Source organism: Haematobia irritans, chromosome 3 (genome assembly GCF_050003625.1).
Source record: "Haematobia irritans isolate KBUSLIRL chromosome 3, ASM5000362v1, whole genome shotgun sequence".
Classification (NCBI taxonomy): Eukaryota; Metazoa; Arthropoda; class Insecta; order Diptera; family Muscidae; genus Haematobia; species Haematobia irritans.
This window is the reverse complement of record NC_134399.1, coordinates 102406501-102429350: the sequence shown is the minus strand read 5'-3', so window position 1 is coordinate 102429350 and position 22850 is coordinate 102406501.

Below are 22850 nucleotides of genomic sequence, written 5' to 3'. Positions count from 1 at the left end.
GATAGGGTATGGTGAGGTTGATGGTGTAGGCATACAGTTCGCCTTCAGTCTCTAGGGTGGAGGTTGGCAGATGGAAGGGAAAGTGTCTTTAAAAGCCCATAATAAAGTAAAATTATGATGAGTGGATATGATGAGCTTGTCTATCAAACATCTTCAATGGTAATGACCAAATATGAGACAGCACTGTGGAGAATCTTCCCAAGAATATGTGTTTAATAATTTAATCAAAAAATGTATAGCCTTGAATGAGTGATCTTGATGATGTATTAATATGAATTGTCATTGAAGGAGAACTAGTGACTGTTGCGACATTACACTTGCTTCATGGAAAATTAGAAGAAATCTATAGGGATTTCCACCAGACATGGAGAGCTGAAACAGGAAAAAGGGGAATATAATTTTCTCCACTTCATGTCGACAGACACATATTTTGAAAAAGTAATGAGTAATTCAAAGTGTACTTGCATGTGAAATCTACGAAATTTAGTACACTTGTAGTTACACTAACAATGTCTTTTTATACCCACCACCATAGAATGGTGACGGGGGTATAATAAGTTTGTCATTCCATTTGTAACACATCGAAATATCGATTGCCGACTATATGAAGTATATATATTCTTGATCGGGGAGAAATTCTAAGACCATATAACCATGTCCGTCTATCTGTTGTACAGATTCGTTTTTTGTTTCCAGGAAGATCAATTTCGACGATGGGCTATATCGGTCCCAGTTTTGATATAGTCCCCATATAGACCGATCTCCCGATTTTACTTCTTGGGCTTATAAAAACTGTAGTTTGCCTGAAATTGGAAATCTAGAGGTATTCTAGGACCTTAAGAATGTGTTTCTTTACTTTAATGAAAATTAGCCTTGGTTCAAAGATATATGACTTTAACGGAGGGACGCAAATTTACAAAATTTGTATCCTAAATTTAATAAAAAAATTTTTGAAGCAAAGATTATGAACTTTATTTTAATTAAAATTTCATTATTTTAAAGAAATTTGTCCTTAAAATTTTGTAAATATCGCATCCTAAAATTTAGGTTGCGTATTCTTTAATATCACGTAAATATTTTTTTCAGTGTAGAGACTGAGTTGAAGTTGAAAAAAAATATTTTTTTTCTTCAATTCTTCCTTATTTTTTTGTTTTTTTTTTTATACCCTCCACCATAGGATGGGGGTATATTAACTTTGTCATTCCGTTTGTAACACATCGAAATATTGCTCTAAGACCCCATAAAGTATATATATTCGATCTCAGCATGTCCGTCCGTCCGTCCGTCTGTTGAAATCACGCTAACCATGCAAAAATTGGTCCATATCGGTTCACTTTTACGTATAGCCCCCATATAAACGGAGCCCCAAATTTGGCTTGCGATTGCTCTAAGAGAAGCAAATTTCATTCGATCCGGAAATTTGGTACATGGTGTTAGTATATGGTCTCTAACAACCATGCAAAAATTGGTCCATATCGGTCTATAATTACATATAGTCCCCATATAAAACCGATCCCCCGATTTGGCTTGCGATTGCTCTAAGAGAAGCAAATTTCATTCGATCCGGAAATTTGGTACATGGTGATAGTATATGGTCTCTAACAACCATGCAAAAATTGGTCCATATCGGTCTATAATTACATATAGTCCCCATATAAACCGATCCCCCGATTTGGCTTGCGGAGCTTCTCAGAGAAGCAAATTTCATCCGATCCGGCTGAAATTTTGTACATGGTCTTAGTATGTGGTCTCTAATGACCATGCAAAAATTGGTCCACATCGTCCATAATTATATATAGCCCCCATATAAACCGATCCCCCGATTTGGCTTGCGGAGCCTCTAAGAGAAGCAAATTTCATCCGATCCGGCTGAAATTTGGTACATGGTATTGGTATATGTTCTCTAATGACCATGCAAAAATTGTTCCACATCGGTCCATAATTATATATAACCCCCATATAAACCGATCCCCCGATTTGGCTTGCGGAGCCTCTAAGAAACGAAAATTTCATCCGATCCGGCCCCATATAAATCGATTCCCAGATTTGTCCTCCGGACCATCTTGGAGGAGCAAAATTCATCCGATCCGGTTGAAATTTGGAACATGGTGTTAGAATGTGGTCTCTAACAAACACGCAAGAATTGGTCCATATCGGTCCATAATTATATGTAGCCCCCATATAAACCGTTCCCCAGATTTGATCTCCGGAGCCTCTTGGAGGAGCAAAATTCATCCGAACCGGTTGAGCATCGGTCCATGTTTTGGTATGGTCCCCATATAAACCGACCTCCCGATTTGGGGTCTTGGGCTTACAGAAACCGAAGTTTTTATCCAATTTGCCTGAAATTTAACATCTAGAGGTACTTGAGGACCATCAAAAGGTGTGCCGAAAATTGTGAGTATCGTTCCATGTTTTGGTATAGCCCCCATATAGACCGATCTCCCGATTTTACATCTTGGGTTTATAGAATCCGTAGTTTATATACAACTTGCCTGAAATTGGAAATTTATAGGTATTTTAAATCTATAAAGAGGTGTGCCACAAATGGTGAGTATCGGTCCATGTTTTGGTATGGTCCCCATATAAAACGACCTCCCGGTTTGGAGTCTTGGGCTTATAGAAACCGTAGATTTTATCCAAATTGGAAATCTAGAGGTATTTTAGGACCTTAAAGAGGTGTGCCGAAAATGGTGAGTATCGGTCCATACTTTTGTATAGCCCCCATATAGACCGATTTGCCGATTTTACTTCTTGGGCTTCTAGAATCCGAAGTTTTCATCCTATTTGCCTGAAATTGGAAATCTAGAGCTATTTTCGGGCCATAAAGAGGTGAGTATCGGTCCATATTTTAGTATAGCCCCCATAAGAACGATCTCCCGATGTAACTCCTTGGGTTTCTAGAAACCGTCGTTTTTATCCGATTTGCCTGAAATTGTAAATATTCTGGTATTTTAGGCTCACAAAAACGTGTATCGCATTAAGTTTTTAGCGGTCCATTTGGTAATGCCTTCATATAGACCGACTTCACTTCATGAGGGCGAACTGATCATGAAAATTGCTTGAAACTCAATGTAAAATTTCCAGATTTTACTACTCAGCTGAAAATCTACAGATTTAAGATTTCAAATCAAGACGTTATTTTATAATTTTCTTGCACATTTACAAGAGATGTTAATGATTCCTCTAAACTCAAACAAAAATGGTCTTATAAATCCTGAATCTGATATAGTCCCCATAGGTGAAATCTTTAAATTTATCTTCGGGAAGTGTCCTCAAGTCCTCAAGCCCTCCTGAAATTTCAAAGGAAACCCTAATATTTGGTTCATGGTGGTGGGTATTTAAGATTCGGCCCGGCCGAACTTACTGCTGTATATACTTGTTTTGACTGTTTGTCAATAGATTCATTTTAATTCAGATCAAAATTATTAGTCCTTGCCCATAATTTGTATACCTATTGCTCACCACAACTTAAAGCATACTTGGAATTTTTGATAGTTCCTAGAGTGTACTACACATTTTATAGTGAAGATGGAAGTACAATAACACCCGCAGAAGTTTACATTTGCTATAGCACTCAATTCAGCCTATGGGTGTCACCAAATATCTTAAGTTTACCACTGGCCATGCAGAGCGTATAATTAACAAACTGAAAAAGCCATGGAGGTACATGGAAATTAGCACAACTCATCGCACACAGATGACATTGCATAAATTAGCAAAAATTATCGTAACTGGATTGTGTCTCCCCTATAATTGGCAAAGTCAGAGGCTTAATTTTTGTCGGCATGCAGAATATCAAGTACCTACTTCTGTTGGTTTTTGTATTCAGTTTACTACACGAATGTATACAAAAGTTTTTGCCAAGTCTACTCATCTGAATTCAATGGCCAGCACTTAGTAATTTCGACAGCAAAACTGGAGTGGTGAGTGTTGTATAGATAAAAGCCAATGGCCATGTAATAAAATGCGAGAGTGTGGTGATGTCTCACATGAACATTTTCCAAAAGTTTATTTTTTTTTTTTTTGTTTTATTCATTCAAAGCCTGAAATTCTAAGCCTTTTTGGCCAAATAAAGTAATTACAATGGACTACTCTTTGGACTACTCCTTTCTTTAATTCATTATACACTGAAAAATAAAGCAAGCACTGTTCCAAAGATTTTGTCTTTAAACTCATGATTTTGGTATTAAATCAGGGCCAAAGAAGCGGAGAATTGACATAAGGATACATTTAAAACACAATTCTCCTTTAGCTTTGAGTTTTGCGTACTTTAGTCTATGAAACGAATTTTAATTTAATCCTTTAAAAATATGTCAACGGCAACTTAAATTCAGAGAGAACATCAAGTAGCAATTATGCTGTATTTCAAGTAAGAACAAGTATATACGGCCGTAAGTTCGGCCAGGCCGAATCTTATGTAACCTCCACCATGGATTGCATAGAAACTTCTACTACAGACTTTCATCCACAATCGAATTACTTGGGTTGCGGTAACACTTGCCGATGGCGATGTATCTTAAAACTTCTTAACACCGTGTTCTAAATCGTAAGTTAGTCCATACGGGGTATATATTAAACAAAAACAAGTATATACGGTCGTAAGTTCGGCCTGGCCGAAGCTTATGTATCCTCCACCATGGACTGTGTAGAAACTTCTCCTAAACATTGCCATCCACAATCAAATTTCTTAAGTTGCGGTAACGCTTGCCCATGGCAAGGTATCTTAAAACCTCCTACCACCGTCTTCTAAATTGTAGGTAAATCCATAAGTGATATATATTATATAATTCAGTTTGACAAAATTTTCTATTTTGACAAAATCTTCTATAGAAAAAAAATTTTCACAAAATTTTCTATAGAAATAAATTTTGACAAAATTTTCTATAGAAAACAAATTTTAACAAAATTTTCTATACAAATAAAATTTTAACTGAACAAATGTGGGAGTAGTTTCTAAAAGTGGACTGCAGTTAATTTTTGTTAACTCCCAGAGTTGTTAATGTAGAAGCCAAGACCAGTAACCAAAAAGTAAAGAAACAGAAACAAACAACAGTTTTCAAGATTCAGTATACAGACTTATTGTTGTGGCTCTCAATGCTTCTTACCGTCCTCGATGAAAATGTACAAGTGAAGTTGAGAATTTTAACAATAGTCTAGTTGAGCAATGTTAATTAAACAATTCAGTAATGAAAAGGACATCTATTTTAATTCATTTGAGCAAAACTATTGTTGTAGAACGGATAAAAAATAGGGTTGCCGTTTTGGCTGAATTTAAAGTTAATTCATTATAATTCAGTAATTCGTTATAATACTAGATAATGCAGTTCAATTCAATACTAAATTTAAATAATTCATAATTTTAATAAAAATAATAAAATTGTTGAACTAGATTCAACATTCCGGCCGCCTTGCAGGAGTGCAACTTTAGTATTGATGAGCCCCAGAAATCGTCCATCCAAAGATGGTGCTTTGTGCAATCGGCATATTGGACGAGCTCTGAATAAGTCCAGCTTTCAGAACCTTAGGGAGCTGATCGTTGCCGACTAGTATTTCAATATCCTTGGGCTGATAATAGTGAGGGTCTGCCAGATCGGCGAGGTGAGTGTATATGTTGCGTAGCTTTGGTTCGTTAGTACACTTCGATAGAGAGGCGAGGAAACTCGATTGAATACGGCAAGTCATCTGTATTTTTATCAACGGATCATGATAGGATTCTAGATTCACAGTACAGTACTCTTGGTGGTTACGCTTTGTAGTGTGAAGGCGTAGTCGATCGACCAATGACGGAAGAGCCAAAGTTTCAGCCAGACCTGAGCTTAAAAGTAAACAAAGGTCCGTCCCCTCCTTTAACGAAAAGAAAAATTTTGTCGATAATTGCAAAGATATTTGACCCAGCTGGCTGGTTGGCACCGATAATTGTCGTAGCTAAAGTGCTAATGCAACAGCTCTGGATTGATGGTGCTGATTGGGACGAAGAAGTTAAACCGCATTCGTTCGAGAATCGAATCAAATCTTCCAAACATTGAAAATATCAAGATTCCGCGCTGGTTGAACTATTCGCCCGGAAATCAAATACAAATTCACGGATTTTGGGACGCCTCAGAAAAGGCGTACTGCGCATGTCTTTATATCTGTACCAAATCAACTGGTAATACTGTTACATCAAATTTACTTGTATCAAAAAGCAAAGTGGCTCCATTGAAAACTGTAAGCTTGCCTAAATTGGAGCTATGTGGAGACGCACTGTTATCTAAACTTTTGTAAACTGTCTGTAAAAATTTGAGCCTCACTGTTTCCGATATTTTTCTATGGACTGATTCTACTATTACTTTGGCATGGCTGGACAAACCACCGTTTCACTGGAAGACATTTGTTGCCAATAAAGTTTCTGAAATTCTTGAAAATGTTGGAAATGCTACCTGGAAGCACGTCTCATCTAACGAAAATCCCGCGGACATTGGCACTCGTGGTTGCACAGCATCAGAATTGAATGATAACTCGTTATGGTGGCACGGTCCAAAATGGCTAAACAGTCCCTCTGAATTTTAACCTAAATCTGTTACATTTAAAGAACCTAGTCTTGAACGGAAAATCGTAACTTTTCATACTGACACTCAGATTGAAGATATTCTAGATCGATTTTCATCTTTTGATCCAGCGCTACGCGTGTTATGCTATTTTCTATAGAAATAAAATGTTGACAAAATCGTCTATAGAAATAATATTTTGATAGATTATTTTTGGCTCGAGTGGCAACCATGATTATGAACCGATATGGACCACTTTTGGGTGATTGGAGATTGGCTATATATAACTATAGACAGAGATGGTCTGTATCAAACTTTTTTAGGTTTGCGACTGTCGCAAAGTTGTAAACGTCGTAAACGTCACATACGCGTCGTAAATGTAGAAAAAGTAACAAAAGTCGCAAACTGAAAATACTTTAGTCGCGTCAGCTAGGCAGCGAATACGATGATATCCAAGACGATGGTATGTGCGAAGAAGTTTCAATTCTTAGGAATGTTCACAATTTTCGGTTTTAGTCCCCCAGTTCCCTATTGCCTTTTGCACGAGTACAGGGTAACCGTGGATTTTCTCGTCCTTTCTTAGCTTTAAGTTCAGTCTCCTGTCCAATATAACCCCAAGGTATTTTGCACACTCACCAACGGGAATTTCGATACCACCTAAGAAAATAGGCTTGACCATGGGAAAACTTTCACAAATTTCTGCAGAAACTCACAGCGAATGCTGTCAAACTAAATTAAAAAATGTTCAGGATTTCTTCTATTCAAAATTTGGTTTTCTACAGTAGGTTTACGACTTTTGCGACATACGTATTATACCGTCGCAAATGTATGTCGCAAAAGTCACAGTTTGTGACAGGCCAACCCTGACTATAGCCGATATGGACCAATTTTGGTATGGTTGTTAGCGGCCATATACTAACACCACGTACCAAATTTCAACCGGATCGGATGAATTTTGCTCCTCTAAGAGGCTCCGGAGGTCAAATCTGGGGATCGGTTTATATGGGGGTTATATATAATTATGGACCGATATGGACCAACTTTTGCATGGTTGTTAGAGACCATATACTAACACCACATACCAAATTTCAGCCGGATCGGATGAAATTTGCTGCTCTTAGAGGATCCGCAAACCAAATCTGGGGATCGGTTTATATGGGGGATATATAACATATATAGTTATGGGCCGATGTGGACCATTTTTTGCATGGTTGTTAGAGACCATATACTAACACCATGTGTCAAATTTCAGCCAGATCGGATGAAATATGCTTCTCTTAGAGGCTCCGCAAGTCAAATTTGGGGGTCCGTTTATATGGGGACTATACGTAAAAATGAACCGATATGGCCATTTGCGATACCATCCGTCCACCGTGGTGCAATGGTTAGCATGCCCGCAATGCATACACAAGGTTATTATGGAGTCTGAGAACAATATTTCGATGTGTTACGAACGGAATGACAAAGTTAATGTACCCCCATCCTATGGTGTAGGGTATAAAAAAGGCCGATTAAATATGTATATAATTCAGTTTGACAAAATTTTCTATAAAAATAAAATTTTGACAAAATTTTCTATTGAAATAAAATTTTGACAAAATTTTCTGTAGAAATAAAGTTTTTTTTATAGAAATATATATTGACCAAATTTTTTATAGAAATAAATGTTTTACAAAATTTTCTATAGAAATAAAATTAGAAAAAAAATCTATAGAAATAAAATTTTGACAAAATTTTCTATAGAAAAAAAATTTGCAAAATTTTTTATAGAAATATAATTTTGACAAAATTTTCTATAGAAATAAAATTTTGAAAAAAGTTTCTATAGAATAAAATTTTTGAAAAAAATTTCTGCCAATATTCGAAATATGTATAAAGATATATGGTCTCAAAATAAAATTAAAAAAAAAAATAAAATCGATTGTTCGAAATATTTCAAATAAATTGTTATGGTGGTGGGCATTAAAATGCATCGATTCTGCTAGTCTAACATTATAGGAAACATAAAATGATCTCCGTAATTGGAAGTTGCTTTTCAGTTACTGTCATACTAATTTGCGTAAAATCTTGGTTAGTTACAAAAATTTGAAATGTTTTAAAAAATTTTGTTTAGCCGGAGTCGGAGTCGAGCAAAATTTTTTCGACTCCGACTCCAGCAAAATGTTCAGACTCCAACTCCATAGGCCTGGTCCTAACATTTGGCATATATCTGCTTTTTGTTTCTTAGTAAGTCAAGTTCGAAGATGAATTATAGCGCCCATACACATCGCTGTTAATATCTGAATTGTCTAAAATTATTTAGAAATCCAGAGGTAGCTTCGATTCCCACAGAAATGTATCAAATTTGGTTGATATCCCTTGATGGTTTAGCCTCCATATGGATCGTTTTTCCGATTTGATTTCTTAAGGAAAATTGAAATTGTAGTATAGACTTAGGCCCATCATTGCAATCCGTTACGAGGAAATTTCCTAAAAGGAAATATGTTACATTTTTGTGACCATGACGTGTATATTTAAGATTCGGTCTGGCTTGTGGTATTATAGTGAATTGAATGTCTAAATAGGTCTGAAGTATCGTGGCATAATTTTACCATGGTTGTAACTTGAACAGGAATTTTGTGTTGACATTAGCACTTCACCCTCGCACTTTTGTCCATTGGGCTATGAAATGATGCGGTGTTGGACAAGAATAAGTTTTGTGAAATTTTCTGCCAGTTGATTATTGTTATCGCCAACAATTCTATTGCAGTCACTTAGGGGCAAATTGTTATTATGTGTGTTCCAAAAAAAAAAACACACCCACACACATAAGAGATGGTTGAAAAACCCCTAAACCGGACGAATGCTAAGACAAATCTCCATTACCTTCCCCTTTGGGTTACAATAACAATTTTTCGGTACTTGACTTTCCCCATCCAACCATTAAGGTCATCTTTTCTCTGAGGCATTCATTTTTACCATAAGCGGGAAGTGTATCCTACACTGAAATCCTACCAATAAATTGCTTAAGGGTAATTGCTAGTTCGCGACTCGGATGAAGAGAATTTTGTTTTGTATCAATGAAGTTGATGAGAGAAACTTTCATTGCATTGATGTCGTATGTTACAGTGCACAGTGGTCGGTGCTATATGGAGTTAGCGGCCAAAAATACTTCCAGTATAGGTATCATCGTGAAACTTCGGTCATGGCTTTATAATTATGCCAGGACAATTTAATGATAAAACGGGATTGATTGATGACGTTTTGGTATAGCCCCCATATAGACCGATCTTCCGATTTTATTTCTTGGGCTTCTAGAAACTATATTTTCTATCCGATTTGGCTGAAAATTGAAATGTAAAAGTATATTAGAACCAGACGTAGGTGTGCTAAAAATGGTGTGTATCGGTCCATGTTTTGGTATAGCCCCCATATAGACCGATCTCCCAATTTTACTTCTTGATCTTCTAGGAACCATAGTTTATATCCGATTTCCCTGAAATTGGAAATCTAGAGGTATTTTAGGGCCGCAAATAGTGGCAAAAATTGTGTCTATCGGTCCATATGTTTATGTAGCCCCCATATCGACCGATATCCCGATTTTACTCCTTGGGCTTCTAGAAACCGTATTTTCTATCCGATTTGCCTTAAACTTGAAATACAGAGGTATTTTAGGACCACAAATAGGTGTGAAGAAAATGATGGCTATAGGTTCTTGTGTTGGTTTAGCCCCTATATATACAGATCTTCCAATTTTATTTTTTGGGCTTCTAGAAAACGTACTTTCTATCCGATTTGCCTAAATTTAAAATCTAGAATTATTTTAAGATCATAAATAGATGTAACGGAAATGAGGTGAATCAGCCCATTTGTTGGTATAGCCCACGTGTAGACCGATCTCACGATTTTACTCCAAGGGCAGTAGTTTTTATCCGATTTTTCATGAAGTTGTAAAACAAGATTGTTTTGAAAATTCGCCCTATTTTCTTCTATATATTTTGAAGCACTTAACTTATCATATCATAGGGAGCCACCGTGGTGCAATGGTTAGCATGCCCGCCTTGCATACACAAGGTCGTGGGTTCGATTCCTGCTTCGACCGAACACCAAAAAGTTTTTCAGCGGTGGATTATCCCACCTCAGTAATGCTGGTGACATTTCTGAGGGTTTCAAAACTTCTCAAAGTGGTTTCACTGCAATGTGGAACGCCGTTCGGACTCGGCGATAAAAAGGAGGTCCCTTGTCATTGAGCTTAACATGGAATCGGGCAGCACTCAGTGATAAGAGAGAAGTTCACCAATGTGGTATCACAATGGACTGAATAGTCTAAGTGAGCCTGATACATCGGGCTGCCACCTAACCTAACCTAACCTAACCTATCATAGATCTTATTAAAAACGTTTGTTCGACATCTCAATACCTTGCATTCAAGTACAAACAATGATATAATCGGACATTTCTAGCTCGAGGTATAATTTTTTTAGCGAAAAAAGTCAGAAAAACTAAAAATAACGGGATATTTCAAAAAAGTTTTCATAAAAAATTTTTTAAACTTCATTTTCAAATTCAGCAGATCAAAATATATAAGAAAATTCATCAAATGTACATTTTCAGTGTAAAATAGTGTTAACAAACACCACACAAAAATTCATATTTGGATATAAAGAACAACACCACTTCGGTATTAGGGAGATAACACAAAGGGGGGCAAAAGAAAGCAGCTGATTTTTATCAATTTGGAATCTTGAAATATTAACTAATAAACCACAAAAAACCCATTGGAGACTTCAGGAGGGAACACAACTAAAACTCTACATAAAATTTACATATAAGAACGAACGAACACGGAACAATGAGACTGACAAAAATTGATTTTATAACAACTTTAGAACAAGTTTTATACATTTTTTTTATTTTAAAATATAGTTAATACCATTTAATGCAATATTCATTTCGATTTATTTCGATATAATTTTTCTTTCTTTTGTTTTATTTATTTAAAAGTGCACTTAATTGTATACTTTTTTCACACTTCAAAAACCAAGTGCTTACTTGCTCTCTTTTTTGAAGCCATTCTTAAAGAGTACAGATGGAATAAAACAAAAACAAATACACATTGTAAAACCTTGTTTCCATAAGAAACAGTGATGCCACACTTTTTGAAAAATTTCTGACTTTGATTTTTTATTTTTGGCCAAAGGGATCGACCACTGTGCAGTGGTCCGAAATTCAAAACAATAACCCGCAATGATAAAGGACGGAATAGTCTACAAAAAATGGCCCGTTTTAACAAAAAATCGGGGAGTTGGTTATCATTTTCCGCAATTATTTTAATTTATATTCTGTATTCAAGTCGTTGGACCATTTTCCATATTTCCTATAAATTTCAAGTGTCAAGGGAAGATATCCTTCTCCTCCACATACCGGAAAATTAAGTATCACATTTCAACTACATACAAAGAATGTTTAATGCCCAAAAACAGTAAAAATTTTTATACCCTCCACCACAGAATGGGGGTGTAACTTAATTATGAACCGATGTGGACCAATTTTTGCATGGTTATACTAACACTATGTACCAAATTTCAAACGGATCGGATGAAGTTTGCTCCTCCAAGAGGCTCCGCAAGCCAAATCTGAGCGTCGGTTGATATGGGGGCTATACGTAAAAGTGGTCCGATATAGACCATTTGCAATACCATCCGACCTACATCAATAACAACTACTTGTTGCAAGTTTCAAGTCGATAGCTTGTTTCGTTCGGAAGTTAGCGTGATTTCAACAGACGGACGGACGGACATGCATAGATCGACTCAGAATTTCACCACGACCCAAAATATATATACTTTATGGGGTCTTAGAGCAATATTTCGATGTGTTACAAACGGAATGACAAAGTTAATATACCTCCCATCCTTTGGTGGAGGGTATAAAAATTATGATGATATTTTTTTTCGTGGAACATAATGCTCCCAAGCAATCGACTTATTCAAGATATTTCCATACCACAATGCTCCACAGTATTATGTAGCTCATAATGAACTTCTTTGCATGCTGGCAATGTCAAATTATAACCTTAGGTTTTCTTCTAAATCCATAAAAGCCACATAATATAAGAATAATAATATTGTAATAATACCAATATTGCATGCATGTGTCTCTAATATTCTAACCCATATAAAAATAAGAACTAATGTACAATTGAAAGAGGCATATGTTAACGATTACTTTGGTTGCTTAGGTCAAAGTTGTAAAAATCTGGGTTCTCTTTATTTTAGTACGAAGATGATATTAGCCGTGTAAACTTAGTTCATCCTTTTTACGATTATTCTTTTGTTGCAATCTTTGTAAAGTAACATTCGCATATTTTTTATGTGAATCGCTTTACGACTTGGCCAATGGCTAAACTAAAATTTCGCATTTTTTTATGGCTGGGGTAGGAGGAAAACGTGAAACCGTCGATATAAACTAACTTCGAAAATGTATTCCATAGAAAGTAGGCTTTTGTTATATGGTAGGGAAATTTTCTAATAAATATTTTCCATTGGGAGAGAATATAGCCATCAATTTTAAATATATTGAATAATAGTAGAGAAACCATGATTACAACTTAGAAATATGAAATCAAAATATTGTCTAGGGACAATTTAGTAGGACCATTCTATAGGCAAGATTCCATGAACAAATGTTGGACCAACTTTTAAGAATGTTAGGAACTCAAGCATCTACACCCAGAGAAGGAATATGATCACCCCTACACTGAAAAAAATATTGTCATGAGGTCAAAGATTTCATGTCTTTAAAATACGAATACAAATTTTACTTAGCATAGAAGACGCATTTCTCTAAAATAACGTTATTTTCCTTGTCCAAAAGTCGATAAACTTTTCAATGAAGTCGTATTGTTCTTATAATTAAGTGATTTGACTTAAAAATGGGTATCTTAACATGAAAGAAAAAATTTATAGGCTAAGGTCAACTTGACTTTAATAATTCAGAAAAATTCTTTAAATTTAATGAAATTGTCTTTAAGTTTGTTGTCTTTTTGCATCTTGACTACAAAGCAAAAAATCGTTCAAATATAGGACATGTTTTTCAAAACTTTATTTTAAAGAAATTTTTTACTTCAAACATAGCATAATTTCTACTGGAAGTCGAGTCGTAATTTGGAAAATAAAGTTGCCTTTAACTCGTTTTTAAAGGACTTTGATAGCATATGAAGAAAAAAATCTGATAAAGCGAAAAATTAAAATTTGCTTCCTAGAAGCAAGTACACAAAACCCGCTTCTTTGGCTCGGAATCAATACCAAATTTTTTAAAGTAAAGACAAAATCTTTGGAACCGAGTATGCTTTTTTTCAGTGTAATATGTTTCAAGAGCAAAACGTTATTTTTGGACGGTGAACATAGAAACGAATAAATTAAAAATTTAAAAGAAAATTCCGTCTTAAAAGTATCCTTACTCCAATTCTCCCCATCTTTGGCTCGCAATCAATACCGGGCAAGCTTTTCAGTACATATACATATAAACCGATCCCCAGATTTATCTTATGGAGCCTCTTGGAGGACCAAATTTCATCCGATTTCGTACGCGATTGGTGCACGGTGTAAGGCAATAGTGCCTAATAACCATATAAAAACTGGTCCATGTCGGTCCATAATTTATCTTGCGGATCCTCTTGGTGGAGCAAAATTCATCCGACCATGCAAAAATCGGTCCATAATAGCCCGCATATATACCGATCCCCAGATTTGACTTGCAGAGCCTCCTGGATGAGAAAAATTCACCCGATACTCTTTTTTTTAAGTATTTTTCAATCATTTTATGAACTAAACATTGGTATAAAGTTCAACGATCGTACACATAAGTTCATTATGAACTAAAGCTAAAGAACATTTTCGCACAATTCCCAAAAAAGAGTAAGAATGAACTACTGTATGGTTAAAATGGTCATGATTTGGTGCCAATGATTTTCTTCTTTACTTTTAATTCATTTTTTCTTCTATGAGAGAATGTAATGTCGTGAACTGTAGATAAAAAGTACAACAGGGCATTCAAATTTCCAAGTTTAACCAACGCTTTGGGGAAATCTCCAAATGTGGAGTACAATTTAGTTCATTTTTCACACCAGGTAGATCATTCTTCCTATAAAACAGAAAACTCTTTGTCAGGTTACTTGAAAATACATATATAGAATCTCGGGTGGATTTGATGACAGATACTCTGCCAAGCAAACATATAACCAACATAAAAATCGGGCTACTTAACACATGGGAGCTATACCAAAACATGGACCGATCCACACTATATTCGCTACACCTATTTACGGACCGAAAATACCTCTAAATTTTGAATTTCCAGCAAATCGGATAAAAATTGAGGTGCCTCGAAGACAAATCGGTATATGTGAGGTATACCAAAATCGATCGATACGCCCCATATTCGTCTTACTTATGTGTGGACCCAAAATACCACTTGATTTTGAATTTCAGGCAAATCGCATAAAGATTGGGATGCCTACACACTTAAGAGGTCAAATCTGGAGATCGGTCCACATGAGGTAAATACGAAAACATGAACCGATACATACCATATTCGGCGTACTTATGCGTAGACCCATAATATCTCCACAATTTGAACTTCAGGTAAATTATGGGATAAAAATTGCGGTGTCTAGAAGCCCAAGAAGTCAAATCGGGAGATCTACATGGGGGATACACACCATATTCGGCACACTTATTTGTGAACCCACGGTTAGGTTAGGTTAGGTTAGGTGGCAGCCCGATGTATCAGGCTCACTTAGACTATTCAGTCCATTGTGATACCACATTGGTGAACTTCTCTTTTATCACTGAGTGCTGCCCGATTCTATGTTAAGCTCAATGACAAGGGACCTCCTTTTTATAGCCGAGTTCGAACGGCGTTCCACATTGCAGTGAAACCATTTAGAGAAGCTTTGTAACCCTCAGAAATGTCACCAGTATTACTGTGGTAGAATAATCCACCGCTGAAAAACTGTTGGTGTTCGGTCGAAGCAGGGATCGAACCCACGACCTTGTGTATGCAAGGCGGGCATGCTAACCATTGCACCACAGTGGCTCCCACGGTGTGAACCCAAGATAGCTGTCGATTTTGAATTTCAGGCAGATCGGATAAAAGTTCGGATGTCTCCATTGCTCAAGAACTCAAATGGGGAGAAAGGGGCTATATGAAGGCTAAACTAACCCTTGAACCGATACACGCCATATGCCGCACACCTTTTTTATACCCTCCACCATAGGGTGGGGGGTATATTAAATTTGTCATTCCGTTTGTAAAACTTCGAAATATTGCTCTAAGATCCCATAAAGTATATATATATTCTCGGTAGTGGTGAAATTCTGAGTCGATCTAAGCATATCCGTCCGTCTGTTAAAATCACGCTAACTCCGAACGAAACAAGCTATCGACTTGAAACTCGGCACAAGAAGTTGTCCTTGATGTAGGTCGGGTGATATTGCAAATGGGCCATATCGGACTACTTTTACGTATAGTCCCCATATAAACCGACCCACAGATTTGACCTCCGGAACCTCTTGAAGGAGCAAAATTCATCCGATCCGTTTGAAATTTGGTACGTGATGTTAGTATATGGTCTCTAATAACCATGCAAAAATTGGTCCATATCGGTTCATAATTATATATAGCTCCCATATAAACCGATTACCAGATTTGACCTCCAGAGCCCCTTGGAGAAGCAAATTTCATCCGATCCGGTTGATATTTGGTACGTGGTGTTAGTATATGGTCTCTAACAACCACGCAAAAATTGGTCCATATCGGTCCATAATTATATAGCCCCCATATAAATCGATACCTAGATTTGACCTCCGGAACCTCTTGTAGGAGCAAAATTCATCCGATTCGGTTGAAATTTGGTACATTGTGCTAGTATAGGGCCGCTAACAGCCATGCAAAAATTGGTCCATACCGGTCTATAGTTATATGTTGCCGATGGCCAATCATACAAAAATTGGTCCAAATCGCCAAAAATAATTTACCATAATTTTATATCTATATGAAATTTTGTCAAAATTTTATTACTGTAAAAAGTTGCGTCAAAATTTTATTTCTATAGAAAATTTTGTCTAAATTTTATTTCTATAGAAAATTTTGTCTAAATTTTATTTATATAGGATATTTTATCAAAATTTTGTCAAAATTTTATTACTGTAAAAAGTTGTGTCAAAATTTTATTTCTATAGAACATTTTATCAAAATTTTATTTTTATAGAAAATTTTGCCAAACTGAATTATATACGTATTTAATCGGCCTTTTTATACCCTCCATCATAGGATGGGGGTATATTAACTTTGTCATTCCGTTTGTAACACATCGAAATATTGTTCTAAGACCCCATAAAGTATATATATTCTGGGTCGTGGTGAAATTCTAAGTCGATCTAAGCATGTCCGTCCGTCTGTTGAAATCACGTTAACTTCCGAACTAAACAAGCTATCGACTTGAAACTTGGCACAAGTAGTTGTTATCGATGTAGGTCAGATGGTATTGAAAATGGGTCATATCGGTCCACTTTTACGTATAGCCCCCATATAAAGGGACCCTCAGATTTGGCTTGTGGAGCCTCTAACAGAAGCATATTTCATCCGATCCGGCTGAAATTTGGTATATGGTGTTGGTATATGGTCTCTAACAACCATGCAAAAATTGGTCCACATCAGTCCATAATTATATATAGCCCCCATATAAACCGATCCCCAGATTTGGCTTGCGGAGCCTAAAAGAGAAGCAAATTTCATCCGATCTGGCTGAAATTTGGTACATGGTGTTGGTACATGGTCTCTAAAAACCGTGCAAAAATTGGTTCACATCGGTCCATAACTATATATAGCCCCCATATAAACCGATCCCCAGATTTGGCTTGCCGAGCCTCAAAGAGAAGAAAATTTCATCCGATCCGGCTGAAATTTGGTACATGATGTTGGTATACGGTCTCTAACAACCATGCAAAAATTGGTCCATATCGGTCCTTAATTATATATAGCCCCCATATAAACCGATCCCCAGATTTGGCTTGTGGAGCCTCTAAGAGAAGCATATTTCATCCGATCCGGCTGAAATTTGGTACATGGTGTTGGTATATGGTCTCTAATAATCATGCAAAAATTGGTCCACATCGGTTCATAATTATATATAGCCCCCATATAAACCGATCCCCAGATTTGGTTTGCGGAGCCTCAAAAAGAAGCAAATTTCATCCGATCCGACTGATATTTGGTACATGGTGTTGGTATATGGTCTCTAACAATCATGCAAAAATTGGTCCACATCGGTCCATAATTATATATAGCCCCCATATAAACAGATCCCCAGATTTGGCTTGCGGATCCTAAAAGAGAAGCAAATTTCATCCGATCCGGCTGAAATTTGGTACATGATGTTGGTATATGGTCTCTAACAACCATGCAAAAATTGGTCCACATCGGTCCATAATTATATATAGACCCCATATAAACCGATCTCCAGATTTGGCTTGCGAAGCCTCAAAGAGAAGCAAATTGCATCCGATCCGGGTGAAATTTGGTACTTGGTATTGGTATATGGTCTCTAACAACCGTGCAAAAATTGGTCCACATCGGTCCATAATTATATATAGCGCCCATATAAACCGGTCCCCAGATTTGGGTTGCGGAGCCTCAAAGAGAAGCAAATTTCATCCGATCCGCCTGAAATTTGGTACATGATATTGGTATATGGTCTCTAACTACCATGCAAAAATTGGTCCACATCGGTCCATAATTATATATAGCTCCCATATAAACCGATCCCCAGATTTGGCTTGCGAAGTCTCCAAGAGAAGCAAATTTCATCCAATCCGTTGTAATTTGGAACATGATGTTAGTATATGATCTTTAACAACCGTGGCAGAATTGGTCCATATCGGTCCATAATTATATATAGCCCCCATATAAAGCGTTCTCCAGAATTGACCTCAGGAGCCTCTTGGAGGAGCAAAATTCATCCGATCCGGTTCAAATTAGGAACGTGGTGTTAGTATATGGTCGCTAACAACCATACCAAAATTGGTTCAATCACACAAAAATTGGTCCATATCGGTCCATAATCATGGTTGCCACTAGAGCCAAAAATGATCTACCAAAATTTTATTTCCATAGAAAATTTTTTCAAAATTTTATTTCTATAGAAAATTTTGTCAAAATTTTATTTCTATAGAAAATTTTGTCAAAATTTTATTTCTATAGAAAATTTTGTCAAAATTTTATTTCTATAGAAAATTTTGTTCAAATTTTATTCGGTTCATAATCATGGTTGCCACTCGAGCCAAAAATAATCTACCAAGATTTTATTTCTATAGAAAATTTTGTCAAAAGTTTATTTCTATAGAAAATTTTGTTAAAATTTTATTTCTGTAGAAATTTTTGCCAAAATTTTCTTTCTATAGAAAATTTTGTCAAAATTTTTATTTCTATAGAAAATTTTGTGAAAATTTTATTTCTATAGAAAATTTTGTTAAAATTTTATTTCTGTAGAAAATTTTGTAAAAATTTTATGTCTACTTTGTCAAACTGAATTATATACGTATTGGATCGATCTTTTTTGATTTAATATATACCACGTATGGACTTACATACAATTTAGAAGATGGTGTTATGATGTACCTTAGTACCTTGCCATCGGCAAGCGTTACCGCAACTTAAGTAATTCGATTCTGGATGGCCGTGTTTAGAAGAAGTTTCTACGCAATCCATGATGGAGGGTACATAAGCTTCGGCCTGGCCCCACATGGACTAATTTACAATTTAGAAGACGATGTTAAGAAGTTTTAAGATACCTTGTCATCGGCAAGTGTTACCGCAACCCAAGTAATTCGGTTGTGGATGACAGTCTTTAGTAGAAGTTTCTACGCAATCCATGGTGGAGGGTACAAAAGATTCGGCCTAGCCAAACTTAAGGCCGTATTTATGTTACTTGTTATACCCTTAGATTTTTAATTTCAGGTAAATCGGATAAAAATTGCGGTGTCTAGAAGCCCAAGAAGTAAAATCGGGAGATCGGTCTATATGGGGGCTATATCAAACATGGACCAATACATATCATTTTTGGCACAGGTATTTGTGGTCCTAAAATTCCTCTAGATTTCCAATTTCAGACAAATCGGACGAAAACTAGGGTTTCTAGTAGCCCAAGAAGTAAAATCGGGAGATCGGTCTATATGGGGCTATACCCAAACATGAGACGATGCACACCATTTTCAACACACCTATTTGTGGTCCTCAAATACTTCCAGGTTTCAAATTTTTGGCAAATTGAATCAAAACTACGGTTTCTAGCAGCCCAAGACCCCAAATCGGGGGATCGGTTTATATGGGAGCTATATTAAAACCTGGACCAATATAGCCCATCTTCGAACTTAACCTGCGTGCAGACAAAAGAGTCTGCGCCAAATTTCAGGACGATAGCGCCATTATTGAAGACTGTAGCGTGATTACAACAGACAGGCAGACGGCCAGACGGACATGCTTATATCATCTTACAATTGCTCCCTGATCAAGAATTTATCTTTATATATGTGTTACAAACGGAATGACAAACTTATTATACCCCCATCACCATTCTATGCTGGATATAACTAGAGGCTTTAATCTAAATTAGCCATAAATATTTTCCATATTGGTGAGCACTAAAATGTATTTTTATAAACTTCTTTAACAATAAAAGAAAAATACGAAATTTTGAGACCATTTTTCTATTGTATGTCTCTAGCAAATGGACATTCATAAAAAACTATAGCTGTGATTTGTTCAGTTTCTATTTTGTATTTTTTCTCACACTTCAAAAGATACCATAGACCACATTGCGCTTATTTTCGTAAAGCTATTTGGTCACAATTCAAAATTTTATTTTTAAGAACAAACTCTTATAACTTTTGAAGTAATTGTGGTAGGTCCTCTAAATTACAATTTTTGTTCTACATGCTGCTAGGACAAGTAAAAACAGAAGAAAAATGAAAGTTTTCAAAATTAAGTTTATTTCGGTAGTGAAAGGGTTAAGAAAATAACTTGCCATCGGCAAATTTTACTAATTCAATTGTGGTATTCAGTCGAACTTGGAGGGGGTATTTCCAAGTAGGGACCGATATATACAAAATTTATTGCCGCTTTTTAGTCACTTAAAGTACTTTTAGATTTCAAATTTCAAACAAATCGGATGAAAATTTCGGCTTCCATGCTCTCAAGAAGTCTAATCGAGAGATAGGTCAATATGTTGCTATATCCAAATTTCGAACGATATATGGCAAATTTACCACAGATATTTACTGACTCAAAATACATCCCGATGTATCAGGATCACTTAGACTATTCAGTCCATTGTGATACCACATTGGTGAACTTCTCTCTTATCACTGAGTTCTGCCCGATTCCATGTTGAGCTCATTGACAAGGGACCTACTTTTTATAGCCGAGTCCGAACGGCGTTCCATATTACAGTGAAAGCACTTAGAGAAGCATTGAATGCCTCAGAAATGTCACCAGCATTACTGAGGTGGGATAATCCACCGCTGAAAAACTTTTTGGTGTTCGGTCTAAGCAGGAATCGATCCCACGACCTTGTGTATACAAGGCGGACATGCTAACCCTTGCACCACGGTGGCACCACGGTGGCAAATCATATAAAGAAATGAAATCGGGTGATTGGTCAATATGGGACTACATTTATCTAACCGTGGATGTATACAGCCCATCTTGGAAAATTACCTGCTTCCAGACCAAAAAACAAGTGTTCCAGCACGGTAGCTTTATTATTGAAGGCTCTAGTGGGATTAGGTTTTAGAATTTCAATTTGATCATTCACCATATATTTTATATAGACGGAAATCGATATTTCTATGTGTTACAAACGGAATGGCAAAATTATGCTCCATCACCATTCTATGATGGTGGCTATAAAATTAATTAAATAAATCTATTAACATCCAAAGGCAAGTTTATATTTATAAAATTCCATTATTTAATTTTAGATTACATTTCTTATGAAGTGCTTAAGATTTCAATCACAGTTATTACGAGCAATAGACATTAAAAGAAAATTCAAATAATATAAATTTTGTGTAATATTTAAAGAGAAAATGTTATTCTTCGAATACTTGTCTGAGGGTTTATATTTTTAATCCAATACTTAGAAAGCCCATTGTCTCATTGTCATTAGAATCCAATGTATATACATATTTGTTTATATGCATGTATGTATGCATACATGTACATATCTACACAGATGTATATATGTTTGAACATTTTCAAATGGAAACCATTGTAAGAACCACAGGACATCTTAGAGAACATTATGTTGATTTGAAATTTAAGTAAATACCAGCATATCTTAATGGCATTCTCGATGAGGAAAAAAAAAACAAATAAAAAAATATATAATATTAAAAAACCAAAATGTTTACCATTGTACTTAACATAATTGTTTGGTTTGGCAATTTTTTAGCTGTTTCCCACAGTTCACCAGAAATGCTCTCGATGGTCTCTTTAAAAATCCACAAATCCACAAGTGAAACAAATTTGCCATTAAACACGTTTTTGGGTCTTAATAATCGTAATGAAAAAAATCCCATATCTATAAATCAAATTTATTTATATGAGTCTTTCCACATAGAGGGGTCATCCAGTACCGAAGAAATGACAGGATATGAATTGGAAATAGTGAAAATATGTTGCAATGTGGTATATGTGATATACCACTATGGGTAATGGAAATAAAAAATATATTTCCCACTTTTTCAAAATTTAGATATGTCAACTTTTGGATTTTTTTTTTTCGAAATATATTCACTCTTGTCGGTCTAGACAAGACTGATGATATTTGACAGTGAAATAAAAAAACACAAAGAAAGAAAACTTTAAACCAATGTTCTGTTTATAGCACACCGAAATATCAATTTCCTACTATATAATGTATACACGCAAAAAAATAATTCTTTCCTCCCAAACGAAATTTTAGACAAACAAAGTTCGTTTCTCATTTGCTTTTCGCTGTAAGGAAGTGTATTTGGAAGAAAAGTATATACTTTTTGTGATAAACGTTTATTCTTTTCCAGGATGTAAAAACAATTTCATAAAGACTAGCTCAAAAAAAAAACATTATTTTCTTGCTAATTGCATTGTCCCTCACATCTTTCTCACATCCACGAGGATTTTTAGTTCTTAACACCTTTTCCTGTAATACCAACAATGTAGAAGAAATTATACAATTTTATAAATTTTTAAAATTTTTTTTACCTTTCGCCTGGACGGAGAATCGAACCGCGGACCATG